A 10131-nucleotide genomic window follows, 5' to 3' on the forward strand; every position below is an offset into this window, starting at 1 on the left:
CTGTCCTGCCGATCGAGCTCGGCTTCTCTTTCTTCGTACATGCGCACTCGAGGTGAGTCATGGATTATGTCGCATGGCAGTACTACCTCTGCGCCGTATACCATAAAAAATGGTGTGAATCTGGTAGTGCGATTCGGCGTGGTCCGCAGCCCCCAAAGTACGGAGTCAAGCTCCTCTACCAAGTGCGTGTCAGATTCCTTGAGGGATCGCACTAGTCTGGGTTTGATGCCGCTCATAATGAGACCATTGGCCCGTTCGACTTGACCGTTAGTTTGAGGGTGATAGACTGAAGCATAGTCGAACTTGATGCCCATGTTTTTGCACCAAAGTTTGACTTCATCGGCCGTGAAGTTTGTGCCGTTGTCGGTTATGATGCTGTGGGGGACACCATAACGGTGTACGACCCCGGATATGAAGTCTATCACTGGTCCGGATTCAGCCGTCTTTACAGGCCTGGCTTCTATCCATTTGGTGAATTTGTCGACCATGACCAGTAGGTATTTTTGCTTGTGGGTTCCTCCCTTATGGGGTCTGACCATGTCAAGCCCCCAGACCGCGAAAGGCCAGGTAATGGGTATAGTTTGTAGGGCGGTAGGCGGCATGTGGCTTTGGTTGGCGAATAATTGGCAACCAACACATCATTGCACTAAGTCCTGAGCGTCTGCCCGGGTCGTTGGCCAATAAAATCCGGTACGGAAGGCCTTGCTTACAAGGGCCCGAGCTGCGGCGTGGTGCCCGCCGAGTCCGGCATGGATTTCAGCCAAAAGGTCTCGTCCTTCTTCTTCAGAGATACACCTTTGAAGGACTCCGGTTGTGCTTTTCTTGTAAAGATCTCCCTCGTGGACTTTGTAGGCTTTAGATCGCTGCACTATGCAGCGGGCCTCGTTTGGGTCCTCGGGAAGTTCCTGCCTAGTTAGGTAGGCTAGGAATGGCTCTGTCCAAGGGGCAATGATTGCCATTATTTTGTGGGCTGACGGTGTTGTTTCGTTGGCGCAGCCCCCAATTGTGTCAGGATGCTCGGTGAGGGGCGGTGTAGTTGTGTCCGGGCTATTGTTTCCGGATTCTCCATCCCATGATACAGATGGCTTGAACAGCCTTTCTAGGAAGATGTTGGGGGGGGGGGGACGGCCTCGCGCTTGGTGCCGATGCATGCCAGCATGTCTGCTACTTGGTTATTCTCCCGGGCTATGTGATGAAATTCGAGCCTCTCAAACCGGGCTGACATCTTTAAGATGGCGTTGCGGTAAGCTGCCATTTTTGGGTCCTTGGCATCGAAGTCTCCATTTATTTGGGAGATTGCGAGATTTGAATCCCCGCGGACCTCTAGGCGCTGAATGCCCATGGAGACTGCCATTCGGAGGCCATGTACAAGGGCCTCGTTTTCGGCTGCGTTGTTCAAATCCGTGTACATTATCTGAAGTACGTATTGGACTCTGTCCCCGGTTGGGGACGTCAGAACGATGCCAGCCCCCAGGCCCGCCAACATTTTGGAGCCGTCGAAGTGCATGGTCTAGTTGGAGTATGCGCCGTATTCTTTAGGGAGTTCGGCTTCAGTCCATTCGGCAATGAAGTCAGCCAAAACCCGCGACTTAATAGCTCGCCTTGGCTTGTAGGTTATGTCGAACGGGAGGAGCTCGATGGCCCATTTGGCAATCCGGCCCGTTGCGTCGCGGTTGTTTATAATGTCATTAAGGGGTACTTCGGATGCCACTGTTATGGAACACTCTTGAAAGTAGTGTCGCAGCTTCCGGGATGCCATGAACACCGCGTATGCTATATTTTGATAATGCGGGTACCGTGACTTGCGTGGAGTTAGCATAGTGGACACGTAGTACACTGGTTTTTGGAGGGGGAACTTGTGTCCGTCCGCTTCTCGTTCAACGACGAGCACCGCGCTGACAACTTGATGGGTTGTCGCGATGTATAATAGCATTGGTTCGCCCGTGTTGGGCGCGGCCAGGACCAGATTTGTTGCCAATATGGCTTTTATTTCTTCGAGTCCGGCCGTGGCGGCCTCCGTCCACTCGAAGTGGTCGGTGTGCCATAGGAGGCGATAGAGGGGTAATGCCTTTTCTCCTAAGTGGGAGATAAAGCGGCTTAGAGCCTCCACACATCCTGTTAGTTTTTGTATTTTTCTGAGGTCCTTTGGGGTATCTAATTGTGACAGAGCTCGGATCTTGGTTGGGTTTGCTTCAATTCCTTCTACCGGATACGATGAAGCCCAGGAGCTTTCCGGCTGGTACGCCGAAAACACATTTTTCCAGGTTGAGCTTAATGTCATATGTTTGGAGATTGTCGAACGTGAGCCTCAAGTCGTCTACTAGAGTATCGACGTGTTTTGTTTTGACGACCACGTCGTCTATGTATGCTTCGACTGTTTTGCCGATCTGGTTGGCCAGACATGTCTGAATCATGCGCTGATATGTTGCGACGGCGTTTTTGAGCCCGAAGGGCATCGTGTTGAAGCAGAATGGGCCGTACGGGGTGATGAATGCCGTTGCAGCCTGGTCTGACTCTGCCATCTTGATTTGATGGTAGCTAGAGTATGCATCGAGGAAACACAATGAGTCGTGTCCTGTAGTGGCGTCGATGATTTGATCGATTCGAGGGAGTGGGAAAGGGTCCTTTGGACAGGCCTTGTTTAGGTCTTTGAAATCGACACATAGGCGCCAAGATTTGTCCTTCTTTGGTACCATCACCAGGTTTGCAAGCTAGTCCGGATGTTTTATGTCTCTGATGAACCCGGCTTCCAGCAGTTTTGCTAGCTCCTCTCGCATGGCTTCTCTCTTAGGTTCGGAAAAGCACTGTAGGGTCTTCTTGATGGGTTTAAACCCTTTTATGATGTTCAGGCTGTGCTCGGCCAGCCTGCGTGGGATTCCTGGCATATCCGAAGGGTGCCAGGCGAAAATGTCCCAATTTTCTCGCAGAAAGTCTCTGAGTGCGGCGTCTACATCGGGTTTTAATTGTGCCCCGATGGAGGCCGTTTTTGTAGGGTCCGTTGGATGGACTTGGAATTTGACTATTTCGTCCGCCAGTTTAAAAGAGGTGGACTTGGATCTCTTGTCTAGTATCACGTCGTCTCGTCCACCATGGAGCGCAACGCCGTTAACTCCTCGGCTGCTAGGGCCTCAGATAATGCCTCCAGGGCCAGTGCGGCTGTCTTGTTTTCAGCGTGGAGCGCTATGTCCGGATCACTTGCGAGAGTGATGATTCCATTGGGCCCGGGCATTTTGAGCTTCATGTACCCGTAATGGGGTATGGCTTGGAAAATTGTAAATGCTTCTCGCCCTAGCAAAGCGTGGTAGCCGCTGCTGAACGGGGCCACTTGAAACGTGACCTCCTCGGATCTGTAATTGTCCGGCGTGCCGAACACCACATCCAGTGTGATTTTTCCTGAACAGCATGCTTCCTGGCTTGGGATTATTACCCTAAAAGTTGTGTTGCTTCGCTCAATGCGGCTCCAGTCAATTTCCATTTTTCGCAGGGTTTCCTCATAGATGAGGTTGAGTCCGCTGCCGCCGTCCATGAGTACCTTTGTAAGTCGGAAGCCGTCCACTATCGGGCTGAGGACCAATGTGGCTGGTGCTCGGGCTGTCCGGAATTTAGGTTCGTCACTGGCGTTAAAGGTGATAGCCGTGTCACTCCATGGGTTTATTGTTGCTACTTAGTAGACTTCGGCGAGGTTGCGGAGCGTTCGTTTCCTTGCATTGTTTGATGTGAACGTCTCGAAGACTGTCGACACCATACTGGGGAGGTATTCTTCGGGTGCTGGAGTTAAAAGCTCCTCGCCGCTTCTGGCTACCTGTCGTAGTATCCAACGTGCTATGAGGTTGTGCGTTGGTGTGGCTTTCCCTGAATTATGAATTCTACAGGGTCCATTGTGCCATCCTTCCAATACGGTCCCGTACCCTATAGAGGGTTTTTGTTTTTTGATGTTTGGCTCAGATGCCTGGTGATAATGCGCCCTTTTGTTTCGGACTCGTGTTATATTCGGGGCCGGATTGTCCCAGAATTTATCTTCGGTTTTCCGAACGCTTTCAATCGCGTAGTACTTTCGTACTATGGATGTCAAGTCGGCGAATCATGTAATTTCGTGGCGACTTATGGCGTTGAGGATTCCGATGTCCGTGCAGTTGTTAAGGAAGAGTGAAATTGCTTCTTTCTCACGGCAGTCCTTTATCCTGTTCATAACCAGGAGGAATCTGGCCCAGTAGTGGTGTACTGTTTCTCCGGACTCTTGCCGTATTAGGGATAAATCCCGTATAGTTGGGTGGGCGGGTGGAAATGAATCCGGAACCTTGCCTGATGTAAGATTCAGGGGCCGAGCGGTTTCCGAATTCGGAAGCTTGCTTTTTCGGATATTATTCAATGAATCGGGCCTGTTGCCTGACTTTAGGTTTAGTGTTCGGGCGACATCCTCCCCTCTGCGGGTTTCCGACTTGGAGGGATCGGGAATTCGGACGCATCTGGTCCTTAGGGCGGGCGAAGACTCGTCGCATTGTTCTTCCACCACGACGTGGTGGGTGATCTAGGGAGAGTCTATCTCTCTCTGATCAGGTTTAAGCCCAATCTGGTCGTAATCAGTAGCGACTCCCAGTGCCGCGATGCGATCCAAGAGTTCGTTCAGGGAGAAGAGCTCCATCAAAAACCTGCCTAGCCGGAGAGTCTGGCCGACAGCCAAAGCTCCTTTAGCAATGACACCGTCTTTAAAGACGGGGTGCGACATCCTTCCTGATGGTGACGACACAGCGGAACTCTCAATGAAAGCACCAATGTCGGTGTCAAAACCGGCGGATCTCGGGTAGGGGGTCCCGAACTGTGCGTCTAGGCGGATGGTAACAGGAGACAAGGGACATGATGTTTTTACCCAGGTTCGGGCCCTCTCGATGGAGGTAAAACCCTACTCCTGCTTGATTAATATTGATGATATGGGTAGTACAAGAGTAGATCTACCACAAGATCGGAGTGGCTAAACCCTAGAATCTAGCCTATGGTATGATTGTTGTTCGTCCTACGGACTAAAACTCTCCGGTTTATATAGACACCGGAGAGGGCTAGGGTTACACAGAGTCAGTTACAATGGGAGGAGATCTTCATATCGTATCGCCAAGCTTGCCTTCCACGCCAAGCAAAGTCCCATCCGGACATGGGACGGAGTCTTCAATCTTGTATCTTCGTAGTCCAGGAGTCCGGCCGAAGGTCATAGTCCGGCCATCCGGACACCCCCTAATCCAGGACTCCCTCACCATCCAAGGACGAAGATCTACCAAGCCCAGCCAGGGATACTGTCAATCCACCAAGCCCGTCAAAAGGTGGCGATGATGATATTATTATCACTGGTTTTGGTCACACTGTCCATGGCAACCCGGTTGCTTTATCAAAGCATACTGCCAAGGAAGAATTTGCTGCTATGGACAAGGGGAAAGGGAAGACAGATTTATCCAGCTTCATTAACCTTAGCGCCCAGGAGCTCCATTCCGGATTCTTAAACCGCCTATACACAAGCCGGGATTATGAAGCCGGTTTGGGGAACTTGATGAAGGAGCGCTACGAGGTAATCTTCAAAGCATGTTAAACTGTCTTGTTCTGTATATCAACTCCATTGTAGCCCCCAAGGGCCGGTTTATCTCTTGAAGATAAACCAAGACTTTTAAGATCAAGAACACTTCAACTGTGTAGCCCCCAAGGGACGGTTTACCTTATCAAGATGAACTGGGACTTTCTGCTAAACATTTTGTCCTTATTAACTACCTCCACCTTTGATTTGACTGATCAATTAGGCATTAGCCCCCAAGTGCCAAGCTTAATACTTGTATTGAGCCTTGGGACTTTTAAATAAGCAGTAGGAATAAAGCAATCCGCATTAGCCCCCAAGTGTCAAGTGTATAACTGGTTATAGGCTTGGGACTTTGAAAAAAAAATTAACCTCTTCATCATTTGACTTTTGCAGGCCGATATAAACAACAAAGATGCCCAAATCGTCAATCTTCAAGAAAATATCAAGTCCCAGCAAGAAGAAACCTCTAAAGCCAAAGATGAACTAAAGGGCGCTTTGAGAGCCATGGAACAATTGAAGGATGGCTTCAAGAATGAACGTGTCAGCTGGGAAACTGAAAAGGCTGCTTTGTTGAAGCAGGCTGAAGACGCCGAGGCAGCTCTTAAACTGATGGCAGAAGAGTTAACTGGGCTGAAGCATCAAGTGAATGCTATGACTTCTGCAATATTTGGTAAGCACTTTGCAATAACCTATCTGAAGTATCTTCAAATTTGCCGGTTTAACATTAAATTCTTAAATTGTTGTAGGTAGTCGCATTGCTCATCTGGGCACAGATATGCGGATGAAGTTGAAGGCAGTCTATACGTTGATTGAGCAATTGTATACTGGTGCCCAACGAGTCATCTGTGCGATTTCATACAACAAACCGACACCAATTTTGATCAAGGATACGTTGGCCAGACTATCAAAGACTCCTGCTCAGATAGAGGAGGTGAAGCGATCTGCTGCTAGGGTGGGCGCGTTATCAGCGCTGACTCGTGCTAAAGCTTGGATAGCCGACCTTGATCCGGTTGGTATCGCAAAGGGTTATCCTGGCGAACAGGCAGACGGGTCAACCTTTGATAGTGAAGCCCTTAAAGCTCTGACAAAGGAGATGCGCCCACTTGCAAGCCAATTGGCTGAAGAGGCTAACTTGTCCACTCATCGGTCCTTCTATGATGCAGATAACAGACGGGTTGATGCTGCTGTGAAAGAAGTGCAGAATCTCATCCCGCCAATCCGTAAGCACACCTATGCCCCTGACATTGAGCCATCCAATCTTATAAACGAAGAAGCTGTCTTCCAGGCTTTAACCCGGATTGACTGGACCACCACTGACTTCCAGCCAGTGGGTGGAGAGGAGGAGGTTGAACCAACGCCCGAGGATCCATCAACTTCACGTCAACCTGGTGAAGAGTCTTAATCCGACAATAGGCTTGTTTCCACAGATCGTTGTGTGAAGAACAATCATTATTTTGGGCCTCAAAGCGCCTTGTAATAGGCTAGTTAAAATACTGTGATCGGCTGCACTGATACATGACTTTGTTTGATCCGCCTTGATATTTTCTATGCTTGCATACACTTTGATAATTTCATGTGATCCTTATGTCTGCATAAAAAGAATTGTCCTGACGGTTTACCGCCGGACGGGTCATAATGCCCTATACAAAGCCCGGTTGACTACCAAGGCTGAATAAATATAAAAATATGAAATAGATCATACATGTGATATTAAATCACTTTGTTGGTTTACCAACTTTGATTGTAGTAAGGGTGAAAACCCAAATCTCGAGTATTGATAACTCCACCATGCAGTGCTGGTGTATATGATAAGCCATACCGGGTTGTGATAAACACCGGATGATCATGCTAGCGACATGTAGTCAAAGCTAGTCCGGGTTATTAAACACCGGTTTGATAATAAATATGGTCTGACAACTTGTAGCTGAAAGCCAAGCCGGGTTAACAAACACCGGGTTATTATGATGATTGAAAGGCCATACCGGGTCAATAGACACCGGTTCAACATAAACTTTATCAAAGGGTAAAAACTTGGCAGAAAGCAAAATAAAAATCATGTCGTCGAGGCTTTTCAAGGGCTGCCAGGCCCAAATTCGAGGCTTTTCATGGGCTGCCAGGCCGCTGAGTTAAACTATTTTGCAAAGCCTTTTAAGATGGACCTCCAACTAACCAATCGTCGTTTTAACTTTGACAAGTTGAGGAAGATTGACTTGTCAAACGTTCGACGGGTCATGCCAGGATTACCTGGATAGGAGTGGCCTACTTGATGAAGGCAGGTTAACCCGGGGTTTTAGGTGAATACACTAGGCTTCCAAGCCGTGCTTGATAGCATATTACAAGGGTCCTTTCAAACTCTTTGTTGCAGTGCACAAAGAGCCCCCAAGTAATTTTTGTAAGATGTGCTCAATGGGTGCCTATGTTTGAGCTGTGCATAGCATCAAGACTCTCTTTGGCCCCTTGGGTGTGAAGCTCCCAAGCTGTATTATTGCATGATAGCCGGTTTAACAGGTAGTACTCCGCTTGGTCAGCTGAAGCCCCCATGTAACCAAAAGATATTTGAAGAAAACGGCAGAGGCCCTACTTATAGCAAGGATGCCAGTTTATTATATTGATCATAATATATACATTGTCAAAATATGTACATAAGAGAAGCCTATGGCTCAGGTGTAATAAGGCCGAAGGAGAGCTATGTTCCAAGGCCGCTGAGTCTCCTCCTCAAATTTGCGTGAGTCTGCGTGCTCTCGAACATCAGTGAGGTAGTATGATCCATTGTGCAAATTCTTGCTGACCACAAAGGGCCCTTCCCAAGGTGGGGATAATTTGTGCATATCGGTCTGATCCTGGATGAGTCGAGCACCAAGTCGCCTTCTTGAAAGGTTCTTGTTTTAACCCAGCGTTTGTGATAACGCCGCAGGTCTTGCTGAAAAACTGCCGAATGAGCCAAAGCCATGTCCCGCTTCTCATCTAACAGGTCCAACGCCTCCTGGCGTGCTTGCTCATTGTCCGCTTCAACATAATTAGCAACACGGGGCGAATCATGACGAATATCACTTGGGAGGACCGCCTCTGCCCGGTAAACCATGAAAAAAGGTGTGTAACCCGTTCATCTGTTGGGGTTGGTGTTGATGCTCCATAACACAAAAGGTAATTCTTCCACCCAACAACCCGGCGTCCGCTTTAAAGGGACCATGAGCCGGGGCTTGATACCCTTCAAGATTTCTTAATTAGCTCTCTTAGCTTGACCATTAGACCGGGGGTGAGCCACGGATGCTATATCAAGCCGGATGTGCTCTCTCTGACAGAAGTCCTCCATCTCACCTTTAGAAAGGTTTGTGCCATTATCCGTGATGATGTTGTGTGGAAAACCAAAGCGGAAGATGATCTTTTTGATAAATTGAACCGCCGTAGCTGCGTCACACTTGCTTACGGGCTCCGCTTCAACCCACTTAGTGAACTTGTCAACCGCCACCAACAGGTGGGTCTTCTTATCTTTGGATCGCTTAAAAGGTCCCACCATATCAAGCCCCCAAGTAGCAAACGGACAAGTGATGGGAATCATCCGTAGCTATTGAGCCGGAACATGAGCTCGGCGTGAAAACTTCTAACAAGTGTCACACCGCTTTACCAGATCCTCAACATCAGCATGAGCTGTCAACCAATAGAACCCATGACGAAAAGCTTTAGCCACCAGGGACTTTGAACCGGCATGGTGACCACAATCCCCTTCATGGATCTGTCGCAGAATCTCTTGGCCTTCTTCAGGAGAAACACAACGCTGGAATACGCCCGAAATGCTGCAGTGGTGTAACTCGCCATTGTGAATAATCATGGACTTTGATTGCCGGACTATCTGTCTAACTAGAACTTCATCATCAGGTAACTCGCCCACGGTTCACATACGCCAAATATGGAACCGTCCAATCTAGAATTACATGTAAAGCGGCTACCAATTGGGCCTCCGGATCAGGAACAGCTAAATCCTCCTCTGTAGGCAACTTAATAGACGGGTTATGCAAGATATCTAAAAAGGTATTGGGTGGTACCAGTTTACGCTGAGATCCCAGCCAGCTCAAAGCATTTGCTGCTTCGTTTTTGCGCCGATCAATATGCTCAACCTGATAACCTTTGAAGTGACCCACCACAATATCCACCTCGCGTATGTAAGCCGCCATGAGTGGATCCTTAGAATCCCAAGTGCCAGAAACTTGCTGGGCCACCAGATCAGAGTCTCCAAAGCATCATACCCGGCTTAAATTCATTTCCTTGGCCACACGGAGACCATGGAGCAAAGCCTCGTACTCAGCTGCATTGTTAGTACAAGGAAACATTAAACGGAGAACATAATGAATTTTATCACCTCAAGGGGAAGTAAGGACAACTCCAGCCCCCGAGCCCTCCAATTTCCTGGATCCATCAAAGTGAATAGTCCAGTATGTGTTATCCGATTTGTCCTCCGGTGCCTGTAACTCGGTCCAATCATTGATGAAGTCAACAAGCACTTGAGATTTGATGGCTGTCCGAGGCATATACTTCAACCCATCCATGTGGACCAAGCTCAATTTCCCACTTTGCTA

This window comes from Triticum aestivum, chromosome 2B (genome assembly GCF_018294505.1).
Source record: "Triticum aestivum cultivar Chinese Spring chromosome 2B, IWGSC CS RefSeq v2.1, whole genome shotgun sequence".
Lineage (NCBI taxonomy): Eukaryota > Viridiplantae > Streptophyta > Magnoliopsida > Poales > Poaceae > Triticum > Triticum aestivum.